Source organism: Leopardus geoffroyi, chromosome B2 (genome assembly GCF_018350155.1).
Source record: "Leopardus geoffroyi isolate Oge1 chromosome B2, O.geoffroyi_Oge1_pat1.0, whole genome shotgun sequence".
NCBI lineage: Eukaryota > Metazoa > Chordata > Mammalia > Carnivora > Felidae > Leopardus > Leopardus geoffroyi.
In genome coordinates, this window is record NC_059332.1 from 30260229 (window position 1) to 30273624 (window position 13396).

Below are 13396 nucleotides of genomic sequence, written 5' to 3' on the forward strand. Positions count from 1 at the left end.
ATGCCCTCTCCCTGCCCTTAGTTCTGGTGATGCTGGTTCTGGCTCCCATCCACGTTCATGGATTTATAAAGCAGGGCTAATGTAGATTTCTATTTGGTTGGAGCAACGGCCTCATAGAGCGTAAATACAGTGATTCTGAAGACAGGACTATAACTGTGTGCTGTGCTGTGCAGGGGTAATGCTGTGGGAGGGGGGAGCTGAGCAGAGAGAGTGGGGAGCACCCCCGGGGGGAAGTAGAGGCTGCACTGATGGTGAGGTGGGGGCACTTTGTGCGGGAGCTGCCACGGACCAGCTGTGCCTGAGGCTCATCCAGAAGACATAGGTCCTCTGCGCTGACCACTTGTTCCACTGATAATGTCGTGTGCCACGTGCAGGACCTGCTATTTTTTCATCTAAGCACCTCAGTAAGTAAGAAGAGGCAAACGTGCTGGTCTTGTGGAGAATATGTCCTAGGGGTGAGGGACAGACTCTACTTGACCCTGGATCAATTTGGGGACTGAGGGCAATGACCCCATTGAGCAGTCAGAAATCCAAGTATAACCTTTGACTCCCCTGAAACTTAAATACTACCACTAATAACATACTGTTGATAAGAAGCCTTACTGAAAACAGGAACAGTCATTCAACACATGTTTTGTACGTTACATGGATATGTACATGTATTCTTACAATAAATTAAGGTGGAGAAAATAGTAAGAAAACATAAGAGAAACTGCATTGACAGCACTTATTGTATAAAAGTCCACAGATCGGTGGATGTGCACATGTCAAACCAGTGTAATTCAGAGTCAACTGTATATTGTACAAATGTGGTAAATAAGGGAAGTGTTTAAATTGGAAATTGGTAGGTGCTTTGAGGAAGGAGACCCAGAGAGTTACCTGTGCAGGGACAGGGAAGGTGGCTACTTTACTATGGTAGTGTGAGCCTCACTGGGAAGCTGACCTCTGAGAGATGGGTGGGACACAAGGAGTTGTTGAAGAGCATGTCTCAAGGAATTCTTTCCAGGCAGGGGAACTTCCAGGCACACACACTAGGGCAGGAGCGTGTCCTTGTTCAAGGAAGGGTGAGAGGCCACTGTGGCTGGAGCAGAGAGCATGGGAAATGCGCTCAGATATCTAGGCTTTAGGATTAGAAGACTTTTAAAGTTTCTCTGAGTGACATGTGGAGTCACCGGATGGTTTAGAACAGATGGTCCACGTGGTAGTACTTCTCTCAGCAGCATCTGTTTGCTGCTCTGCAGAATCGACAGGTGAAGGGCTGGAGACCCGTAGGGAGACTGTAGGAAGCCAGTGCAGTTTCCAGGAGGGGGGATGTTGCATTTATTTTGGGGTTTGAAGAGAGAAAATAACAGGAAGTGGCTATAGTCTGGTTAGTGTGTGTGTGTGTGTGTGTGTGTATGTTCTGGATACATTTAAAGATGAACTTTGCAGCATTACTTCTGGGTTGTGAGAAGGAGGAATCAAGGACAGCATCCAATACTTCAGACTGCAAGAAGAAAGGGGGGGGGGTGTCTTCCAATGAGACAGGGAAGATTTTGGAAGTAGGACATTTGGGGAAGCTTCATCATAGGCACTCAATTTAGGAATGTCAAATCTGAGATTATTAGAAATACAAGCAAAGTTCCAGCTGGAGATAGAGTGCAGGGTGGGAGAAATATCTAGGTTGAAGAAATAGATGTGGGAAGTGACAACATATAAATGATGTTTAGAGCCTTCAGCATAGATCAGGTCACCAAGGAGTTGATGGCCATAGAAGAGAAAGGAACAGGACCAAACCCTGGACTCCTCATTGCTAAGCAAGCTGATCAGAGCACATGCACATCCTGAACAGTTCTGGTTCTGCACCTAGAAGGCACATAGACCAGGGAAACCAACCTTCAGCGTGCACAGAAATTTCCTGGACTTAGGAAGAGCTAGACAGTCTGGAGTAGAGCGTGAGATTCTGGGTTTATAACAAGTTTGGTGATGCTTCTGGTCTTCAGATCACACACTGAGCACCAAGCACATAAAGCAGGATCCCACATGGCTGTGCCTCAGCCTCTCCTGTGGGGCTTATTAAGTAGTGATTCCTGGGTCCACGCCCAACACTCTAACAGGGTATGTGGAGAGAGGCCTGAGTGTTTTGTAACGAACCCACGAGCAATCCTGGGGTTCCACCAGATAGAGCTGCAGTGAAGTCACTGATGAGAGCCCTCATTGTGGGAAGGGGTCTTACATCCACATTGAAATGTTGTTGTTTTTTCTAGGAAGAAAAATGCAAGGCCTGCTGGGAGATACATATTTTCTCTCCCAGGGGGCAGAGCCAGGTGGCAGATTGAGGATGTGGTTATCAGCTCAACATAAAATCTCTGAGATAACAAGAGTGTAGATATTAAATGTTTGCACCACACAAAAGGAAATGTTAACTATATGACAAGGTGCAGGTCTAGGGTAATGTTCTGGTTGTAAGCATTTTGCAGCATAGAAAAGTATCAAGTCAAGAAACTGTAGCCTTAAACTGACACAATGGTGTATGTCAGTTATATCTCAGTAAAACTGGTGAAAAAAAAGTCTGAAATCAGGCTCTCTAACGCTATTCCCTACATCAACTTCTCCCTCTTTGTGATACATGTGCACAGTTACAGACTGTGATGAGAGAAAGAGGATGTGGGGCCTTGTTCTATTTTAAGGAAAGTCACAAACCAGGCTTGAGTCTACACAGACGGGAACAGAATCCACAATGAACCCGAGGGGGAGGCTCACATATAGCCAGGGCCCTGCTCCTGGGTATAGATGCCACCCTCGCAACACAGTCCCCTGACATAGGACACTGGATCCGGAGGTTAGGACTGCTGTTGCTGCTGCCCCTTGCAACTAACTGCATGACACCACTGTCACTCAAACACCTGTGCCAAATGCCATGTAGTGCGGTCCCAGCCTATCTGTCCCATGTCCTGAGAGAGATTCTGGCAGGTGGTCACGTGACTGTGAAGTTTCATGCCACGTCCAATGCAAGAGTGTTTGGCAAAGTGGGTTCTCCTCTCCATGGTCTCTGCCCTCCGTCAACATTTTTAAATGTGGAAATTTTTCATATGGGAAGAGGATACTAGTTCTGGGCATGGAAGTTGGGGGCCAGGAATGGAAAAAGAATGACAAATTGCAACATTTGGAGCAGTGATTTGAGACTACAACTTGATATGATACATTGTAGGCACTCAGGTCAGATTGGAGGAAGGAGTGACTAAAAAATGACATCTTTCAACTTTTCCCCTTGATAGTTGTTATGGGGTCCAGCTTTTGTCTACTCCAGTTGTACTCACAAGTAAGTGGAGTAGCACTGTCGGGTGATGAAGTGAATGTTCAAAATGTCTTCTGCAGCCTTTGTCTCTTCCTAGGATTACGTTACCCAGATCCGTAACACTTCAGATGATCCTTATATATACACTGACACTTCATATTTCTTTGTACATGCCTGTATTTCTGGGCAGAGTATCCAAAATTTACCAGGTTTTATGTGACCCTCACAAAAGTCTGCAAAATCATTCCAGGTTAGACATTGTGCTCGTCCACGTCTGGTCCATGAACAGCTAGTAATCAAACTGTTTTTAGCAGATCCACTGACGATATACAGGCTTATTTTTGTCTTGATTGCCAGTCTGAGACAAGATAAGGTCTCACTTTCATTTCTGTCTCTATCTGTTTGTGGGCTGATGCACATTCACAGACTAGTGCTGGCTCAAAGAAGACACAGATCACCACTGGTTTAGGTAGACTTGTATTCTACCACCTGGTCTGGTGCTGGATAAATCGCAGAAATGAAACAATTGTGAATGGGGATCCTCTTCCAGTAACACAGTAGACTAAGTTTTAAGGCTGCCTCTTCCAATAAAAACAACTAATCATGATTTATACATAGATGTATACAATAACATGTATAAAATATATATTATATATTGTATATATTTCACCCACAAGAAAAATCAGGAGAATAATAATCATTTCTGCCAAAATATAATAATGGGCAAAAAGCCAGTGATGATGGCTGCTCTGATACTTACGGTGTATTTCAAATCTAGAAAATCTTTGCTTGCTTCTCAGGCTCATGAACTTCATAGACAAGAAATAATGCCCACAGCTCATTCTATTTCATGAGAAACATCCCTCCCTGAAAGTATGGGAACCTAAGATTCATAGATTCATATCCTCAGGAAAGGGTGACACGAATCAGATTGACTCGACTCTGTCTTCAAGAACAAGAAGATATTATTCTAAGGAGGTTTTCTTGGAGCTAGCACGAAGTGAGCAAACAGCTACTTCAAAGAATTTCCAATCACAGACTAACGCTTCTGTGATTTGTAGTCCAAATTTGCGTTTATTTGGGGCCAAAATACCTTCTAGTCATTAGTTCAGTTTATTATTGTCCTGGATTGATATTGACTCAAGTTTATAAGAAAGAAACAAATTTCTCTAGAGAAATCTACATTTAACCTGTGTGTCAAAAAATTTACACAAAGAATTGCACAATGAAAAAGAGAAACTCGCAGCATGAAATGTAAACTACAAACGGGAAAAAGACTTGATTGAGTAACTTGAGAAAGAATAGGTAGTAAAAAGAAAGTCATAAAACTTCAATATTGCACTCCTAAGACATAAAATATAACATGACCAGGATATTATATAAATATATAAATATATGTTATGTGAATAACATACATACACATAATACATAATAATACATAATATTGTATATTATGTATATAAATATACATAATAATGTATATGACATAAAGAAAAAATGCTAATAAAGATACACAGCATCACTTTATAATGATAAAAGGGTCAAATTATCCTGAATATATTGTCACCTCAGCGCCAAATACATGAAAACAAAACAGACAGAAATTGAGAAACAGATAATATGACAGTAATAGTCAGAAACTGCAATATATCACTTTCCATAATGGATAGAACATCTATGCAGAGATCAATAAACATAAAGAAGATTTGAGCCATACTATAAACCAATAGTACAAATCTGACATTTATTGAACATTCCAGCCATCCACAGAATACACATTCTTTTCAAATGCACGTGGAGATTTCTTGAAGATAAATCATGTATATTCCATTATATGTGTGTGTGTCTGCGTGTGAGTGTGTGTGTGTGTGTGTGTGTGCACGCGTATACCACCTCTTTTTTTTTTTTTTCAACGTTTTTATTTATTTTTGGGACAGAGAGAGACAGAGCATGAACGGGGGAGGGGCAGAGAGAGAGGGAGACACAGAATCGGAAACAGGCTCCAGGCTCTGAGCCATCAGCCCAGAGCCTGACGCGGGGCTCGAACTCACCGACCGCGAGATCGTGACCTGGCTGAAGTCGGACGCCCAACCGACTGCGCCACCCAGGCGCCCCTATACCACCTCTTTTTTATCCATTCATCAGTAGATGGACATTTGCGCTCTCTTCATCGTTTAGCTCTTGTTGATAATGCTGCTATAAACATTGGGGTGCATGTACCCCTACAAATAAGTATTTTTGTACCCTTTGCGTAAATACCTGGTACTGCCATTGCTGGATCATAGGGTATTTGTATTATCAGTTTTCTGAGGAACCTCCATACTGTTCTCCAGAGTGGCTACACCAGTTTACATTCCCACCAACACTGCAAGAGGGTTCCCCTTTCTCCACATGCTCCCCAAAATCTGTTGTTTCCTGGGTTGTTCATTTTAGCAAAATGTTAGCATATTTTCTTTTTTTTTTCATGTTTGTTTGTTTGTTTTTAATATAATTTATTGTCGACTTGGCTCACATACAGTGTATACAGTGTGCTCTCGGTTTTGAGGGTAGATTCCCATGATTCATCACTTGCATACAACATCCACTGCTCATCCCAACAAGTGCCCTCCTCAATGTCCATCCCCATTTTTCCCTCTCCCCCGCCCCGCAGCAACCCTCAGTTTGTTCTCTGTATTTAAGAGTCTCTTCTGGTTTGCTTACCTCCCTCTCTGTTTGTAACTGTATTTTCCCCTTCCCTCCCCCCATGGTCTTCTGTTAAATTTCTCAAGTTCCACATAACAGTGAAAACATATGATAACCTGTCTTTCTCTGAATGACTTATTTCACTTAGCATAATACCTTCCAGTTCCATCCACATTGTTGCAGATGGCAGGATTTCATTCTTTCTCCTGATGTTAACATATTTTCACATGTCTGTTAGCCATCTGGATGTCTCTTTTAGAAAAGCATCTATTCATGTCTTCTGCCCATTTCTTAACTGGGTTATTTGCATTTTTGGTTGTGACGTTTGCTAAGTTCCTTATCGATTTTTGAAACTAATCCTTTACCAGATATGTCGTTTGCAAATATCTTCTCCCATTCTCTAGATTGTCTTTTAGTTTTGTTGGTTGTTTCCTTCACTGTGCAAAAGGTCTTCATCTTGATGAACTCCCAGTAGCTCCTGTTTGCTTTTGTTTGTGCTGTGTCTAGAAGAAGTTTTTATGGATGTTAATGGTTTCCTATCTCACATTTAGGTCTTTCATCCATTTTGAATTTCTTTCTGTGTATACTGTAGAAAAGGGATGTAGTTTCATTCCTCTGTCTGTTGCTGTCCAGTATTCCCAACACCATTTGTTAAAGAGACTTTTTTTCCACCTTTGTCGAAACTTAGTTGACCATATAGTTGTGGGTCCATTTCTGAATTTTCTACTCTGTTCCATTGTTCTATGTGTCTGCTTTTGTGCCAGGACCATACTGTCTTGATGACTACAGCTTTGTAATACAGCTTGAAATCTGGAATCGTGATGCCTCCAGTTTTTTGCTTTTCAGAGTTTCTTTGGCTATTTGGGATCTTTTGTGGTTCCATACAAATTTTAGGATTATTTGTTCTAACTCTGTGAAAAATGCTGGTGGTATTTTGATAGGGATTGGATTAAATGTATAGATTGCTTTGGGTAGGATAGACATTTTAACAATGTTTGTTCTTCTAATCCATTAGCATGGAATGCTTTTCCATTTCTTTGTGTCTTCTTCGATTTCTTTCATAAGTGTTCTATAGTTATCAGAGTTCAGAACTTTTTCATCTTTAGTTAGGTTTATTCCTAGGTGTCTTATTGTTTTTGGTGCAACCCCAAATAGGATTGATTCTTTGTTTCTTTTTATTTCTGCCTCATTATTCGCATGTACAAATGCAACAGATTTCTGTACATTGATTTGACAATCTGCTATTTTGCTGAATTCATGTGTTAGTTCTAGCAATTTTTTGGTGGAATCTTTCGAGTTTTCCATACAGAGTATTATGTCTTCTGAGAAGAGTGAAAGTTTGAGTACTTCCTTGCCAATTTGGATGCCTTTTGTTTCATTTTGTTGTCTCATTGCTGAAGCTAAGACTTCCAGTAGTATGCTAATTTTCTGAGGAGTCTTTGCCCAGAGACTCTCCCTCCCACTGTCCTCCTGCCATCACCAAGGGGAAGGCTGTGGCATGGTGCTCAGAGCTTTGTCAAGACTTGTCCCCTGTCTTGGTGCCCCTCCTCCTCCCTCCCCTCCAGTGCAGTCTCTTGGCCTTCCTCATCCTGGGTCAACACCCACACTGTCCTGTCCCCTCTCCTACATCCCACCCTCACTCCCTCGTGGCCTCCACTCTCCCTGTGCGCAGGAATCCCAGTCTCCCTGGTCCCTCTGCATCCCTTCCCTATGGTCCATGCCTGCTCACACCCTTTGCCCACATGCTGGGCCCTCACCAAGCTCTCCTGTCTCAGGACCTCCTCCCATGGGGCCCTGCCATCAGCACCCACTCCTCCTGGATCCTAGCCCAAGTCCCCTCCTCTCCTGTCAGCCTCTGATTCAAGTTTGTTCTGGGACATTCGGTCCCCCCTTCCCAGACCCTCAGCACTAGCCTCCCCTGCTGGCTCCTCCCTTCCCCTCTCCCCCACCAACCAGAAAACTGCTTGAGGCCCGTTGCCCTTATCCTTGGCTCTAACCCCATCCTTTGGTTCCATGACCTCAGTGGGCCCCACTCCTGACATCTGGTCTCCAAACTGGTTGTCTAGCCACGTGGTCAGCACCAGACTTTCCCCACAGCCAACCTTCTCCCAGCCTGCCTGTCCTGGTTTGGAAGTCTCCCCTTAACTCTCCTTGAAGATATGACCTGCCCTCCTCCCAGAAGCACCCCCACCATGCAGGTCCTTCCCCAAGGTATGCACTGGGGCATGTCGGGTCTATTTTCTCTTCCACTGCCCCTCCTTTCTAATATAGACTACCCTTGGGCTCACTGTCCTGTCTCTCAGAGACCCTCTGACTGCCTCTCCCCAGGGACACTGGCAGGTCCATCCCATTCCTCACCTGGGGGCCTCATCCTGCCACACTTCCACTCTGGGCCTAGGCCCACACCTTCCCCCCCCTCTCCCAGGGCACTGGGCTACTCTAAACTCCCTGTGGTCACAATCCACTCTACAGCCCACTCATTGCCCCCCTACCCCGGGGCCCCACCTCATTCCTGATGAGTCTTCACCACAAGAAGCAGCCCCTGGCTCTGGACCCCACCAGCACCCACCTGTGCACCATGGCAGCTCTGGCCAAACATCCCTCAGCCTTGTCCCCCCGCCCCCATCCCTGACTGCCCTTCCTTCCCTGCTGACAAAACCTCTCCTTCAGCATGGCCTTCCTGTCCGTCCCTTGCTCCCTGCAGGCCAACGTCTGCTTTGACTTCCAACCCACACCACCTACAGGAGCCCATGCCTCCCTGTCCTGGCTCCCTGTCCTGCATGTTTGCACATCTCCCCCCCCTCCCCCGCCCCCACTGCCATTCCTTCTTCCCTCTCCTTCAGGCCCCTTGCCTATCTTCCTGTACTGGAAAGCCTCTTTTCTGTCCCTTGTACATGTGCATTTTCTGCATCCTCAAGACTTCAAGCAGCTCAGGGCAGCAGAGCTTTACTGAGAAACATTTGACAAGCAGTTACTTCCAGGAGGCAGTTTCATTTGCAGTCTCCTCCTTGCCAGGTTTCCTCAGTCTTCGTTATAACCTCACGGTGCTGTCCCAGGATGGATCTGTACATTGGAGATTTTTCACAGTGGGACGCTCGGAGAGCCCGGCCCTCCTGCATGATGACGTGACATACACATGGCAGAGGCACAGGGACTGTGGGCAAGGCAGTCCTGGGACCTAAGACATGGGACACAGAGACCAAGGACTTGAGAGAGAGAAGAGCCTCACAAAGATTCTGGCAGACACCGTGGCCCTGTAGGCCCAGAAAGGAGGTGAGTGCAGGGTGGAGGCAAGGGTGATGGGAAGCCTTTCCTGAAAGTTTCAGGCCAAGAGCAGCGACCTGTCTCCACTGGATTTGCCAGGAGTGGGGTGAGGACTGAGGGTCTGTAGACTTCAGCCCGGGGGTGGTCGTCACTCACCCAGCACAGGTAAGATGTAGAGGAGAGCAGGGAGGGGCCCCTCTGGTGAGAATCTGTCACTGATCAGGGGAAGGCAGAGGAACACTGGATGGGATTTGTCACTGCTGGCTGGGGGCAGGCTCCTATTCACTCCAGGAGATCTGGGGTTGGGAGATCCGAGAGAACAACAGCACCAAGGAACTTCGGTCATTTCCGCTGTGATGGGAGCTCTTTCCTCCCCTATGAACCGAAGACCCGTGGATGGCCAGTTCCCTGGTCCTCGGTGCAGTCCTTGGCTAAGGAAATCACGATGCAGATGGCTTTCAAACCAGGCTGCTTCAGCCTATGTGCAGGGAGAGCTTGGTGGAAGCCTGCAGAAATATCTAGAATCCTGGATGGACTTCTGGGCAGAGCAGGTTCAACCCTGGTGAAGGGCCTTCCCCTCCCCCAGACCCACTGACCTCCCCCCAACAACACTGTCCCAGGAAACCTTCCCTGTCCTATGGGATGTACATATGTTCTGTTGGCCCCTGGGACCGTGACCCACCTGTGCTGTTACAGCCTCTGGATAGAGACACCAAGCAGGTGGGGATGGAAATGCACCCTCCCAGTGTCATTAGTCAAGGAAGGCCATGGGCCCTCTGACAGAAAGCTGAACCAGGAAGGTGGGTGTCAAGCAGGAGAGGAAGCCCCATCCATCCTGTCACGGAGTTCCCTTATAGTCCCCTCAGCCTAGGAGCCCGCCCCCCCCCATATCCCCTCCTCAGCCTCAAAATGAGAATCCACGAGAGCGAGGCCTGGATCCCAGGTGCATCCTCCTGCCAGCTGAAAGGAATTGGGTTGTAGGGTGCAGAACAGACTTGGAGAAAGTCTGGGGTCAATGACGGCTTCAGCCAGAGCTGGAAAGATGAGAGAAGCAAACCTGTCCTCTCTGTCTCGCTTAGAGGGCAGCAGTGCTCTGCCATGTGCATGGCTGGCTCTGTGCTTTCTTCCCCAGTGTCCCCAACAGTGAAGGTCACCTGCAGCCAGGCCCTGGAGGGCATGGTCACCGTGACGTGCTGGGCTTTCAGTTTCCCTCCCGGGAATATCTTCCTGATCTGCTTCAGGATGAGGATCCTGTAAGCCAGGATGCCCAACAGTTTAGGGAGTCCTTCCTGATGGGAAGGGGACCTACTGGGTGTGTGTGGTCATAAGGATTTCCCAGGGAGAGGAGCAGAGGTTCTCTTGCTACATGGAAGCCCCTGGAACCACACTGCACACCGTGTACCCTCAGGTGAGACTGCAGTGATCATGGAGGAGGCTCTGGCCCTGATCAGGTCAGGAGCCAGGGTGGGGAGAGGAAAGTAGGGGTCCCAGGTTAATATAAGGCCTTTTTCCAAGAAATGGCCTGGTGCACCAGAATGGATGACCAACCATTGGGGTGCTATGGTTGCTTCTGTTGCTTTTGTTATTGCCATTATTGTGTGTGTCCTTTCATATAAGAAGAAATCACCAGCAGCTGAGAGAAGCCCAGGTGAGAATCTGGGCAGATGGTGGGATGGGAGGGGCTTTCCTGGGATGTGGGATCCCTCATCTGTCTCTGCACAGATCGGAGGGGACGACAAGCTCCTGTAACAGGAGTGGGAAGTGTGAGTGCTGAGGTGGCCTGTGAGCCACATCTGCATCCACACCCTTAGCCCTGCTCACAGCCAGGGTCACCGGGGCCTTGAGTGTGGAACATGGCCGCTCCTGGCTCTGGCTGAGGATTGGGCAGAGAAGGCTTCACTCCCTGCTCAGCACTCGACTCTACCTCTCTCTACTCTCAGACTCAGCAGGGCTCACCCTGGGGTGATGCGTGGCAATTATGTCCTGACTGCAGAGGGCCCAGGAGATCATGGGATCAGAGGGGCACAAGCAAGAAAGGGTCAGAGAGCTAGCAGGGAGGGATTCAACACTGGGGAGGAATCCAGACAAGAGTTGATGACCCTATTTCCTTCCTATGTGCACCCTTTCCCCAATCTCTCCAGCCATCATGAAGAATCCAAGAAAAAAGACCCACAAAACCACACCTAGGGGTCAGTCTGTGGTGCCAGAGCCCTGCCTATGATGTTCCACTGGGAGGATCCACTTATAGCAGATAGATGAGTCCTAAGCACAGATGGTCACCTCTGTCCACTATGCAGCCCCTGAAACTCTTCCTCCAAGACCTGTGTCCTGAATTGTTCCTCTGAGTCACTCCCACCTGTACTCTTTCCTGGCTCCCTCTGCCTGCCCCTATGCTTCCTAGAGTTTCTTTGTGGATCATATGCAAAAGGAGATGTGGATCCCTCTTGACCTTTTGGGCAGAGGGGACAGGTCATTCTCAGGGCAGCTGTGCCCACTGGTTCGATCCTACCTCCAAGATTTACCTTGCCCAGTCTCTCAGGGCACAGCCCAAAAGACCATTTAGAGCAGAGCATGTGGACTGTGCCCTGTGGCCTCACTTTGCCTCTTTGATCCAGCTCCCTTCCTCAGAGTGGCCACTGCCCTGTAGATTTAGAGGAAGGGATGGTCAATGTGATTTCCCTGTAATCAGGCTGCTTGAGGGGAGGGAAATAAGGAAACAGGTTTTGCGTTTGGGCAAAGAACAAGTGGACGCATGAAGCAGGGAAAGGTTGGGGAAGGCAGGGCCTGGGGATTTTCTGTTGATTCTACCACCTCTGTGTGACCATCATGGAGGGCGGCTGCTTTCTCACTCTTGAACCTAATCTGTTTATACGTTGGTCCTCGGTCTGGGGCAGCCTGGGATATTCACCCTGCCCCACGTTGAGGCGCTCTGACCATGTCACAACCAGAGTAAAGGCCATGCAGGTCTGCGGTTGTTCCCGCTGTCTCCTGGTGTGGTCCTCCCAGAGGGAACATCATTTCTAGTTCCTTGGGATCAAAATGGTTGCTTCATATGTCACTGGTGCATTTGCTGGAGAAAAAGCATGAAAGTCATGCGTTAATTTCTCAAGCGCCTACTTTAAATGTTGGTGTCCAAACAAGTGATTTCCACTAATTTACCTTAATAAGAAGAATTCCCTTGAGCAGTGAGCTTCCTAGGCATATAAAGTGGAACAAAAATTCAAAGGGAGGCCCCTGTCTGGGAGGGTTCCATGTGGGCAGTGGGGGGAGGTGGTGCAGTGGCATCTCAGGGTGCAGAGAGTGGACAGACAGCCTCACCTAGGAAGTCTTAATAACTCCTACACCTCAAGAGAACCTTGCTACAGCATTGCCTGCCTTGCCTGGTCCAGTCCCTGCTAAGATCAGGGCAGGAAGGCCCTGGCAGCCTCAGACAAGCAGCACTTGGGGACAAGCTCTGATTCCAGGTGCGTGTGGGCCAGGAAGGAGGAGGGAAGGCCAAGTGCAGTCTGCAAGCCTGGGCCAGGGGTGAGGTTGGAGGGCAAGGTCAGGCCGCTATGAAGGTGGAGTGCTCCTGAGTCAGGTCAAGTGCAGACCCCGCCACAGCCCACTTCTTCTAGATGGGACCTGCTGGTCACCTGGGCTTTCTGATGTGCCTTCCAGTTAGGAGCTGCTGGCTCAGTGCTACAGGTGGGGGGAAGCTGAGCTGCAGGTGGAGTCAGTGCCTGTGGCAGAGGGGCCAGCAAGCAAACACCTGTGCGTGGGTGTTTATGCAGGTGGGGAGCCGGACAGCTAGGGAGAGAAGGAGCTGTGTTTGTGCCACTGCTCAGCCGGGACCATATGTACCATACAATGTACTGCTTGCTATTAGTATGTTTTATTTATTGTCTGTCTTTCCTATCAGATGGTCAGCATTAGGAGAATATATGTTCTGTTTCATTAAATGAGTACAGGGCCTAACACAGAGATTGGCACAGAGGCATTCACTTAATATACTTGGAAATAGGAGGGAAGGAAGGAAGGAAGGAAGGAAGGAAGGAAGGAAGGAAGGCTGTGACCAGAATTCCTTAACGTTTACTTTGAGGCTGGAAAGAGGAAAGTTCATGGGTGTTTGGTGTGGTGGGTCCTGTACACATGTGGCTGCATCTGCATGTGTTCCTATGTGAGTTTAGAGCC

General features: G+C 47.6%; 2 protein-coding genes across 11 annotated transcripts in view; one reads left to right on the forward strand and one right to left on the reverse strand.

Moving 5' to 3' along the window:
• The window catches only part of LOC123609586 (DLA class I histocompatibility antigen, A9/A9 alpha chain-like), a 592486-nt gene that overhangs the window by 300597 nt on the left and 278493 nt on the right, over positions 1 to 13396 (reverse strand). The gene's annotated exons all lie outside the window — the stretch shown is intronic.
• The window catches only part of LOC123609590 (DLA class I histocompatibility antigen, A9/A9 alpha chain-like), a 400187-nt gene that overhangs the window by 189646 nt on the left and 197145 nt on the right, over positions 1 to 13396 (forward strand). The gene's annotated exons all lie outside the window — the stretch shown is intronic.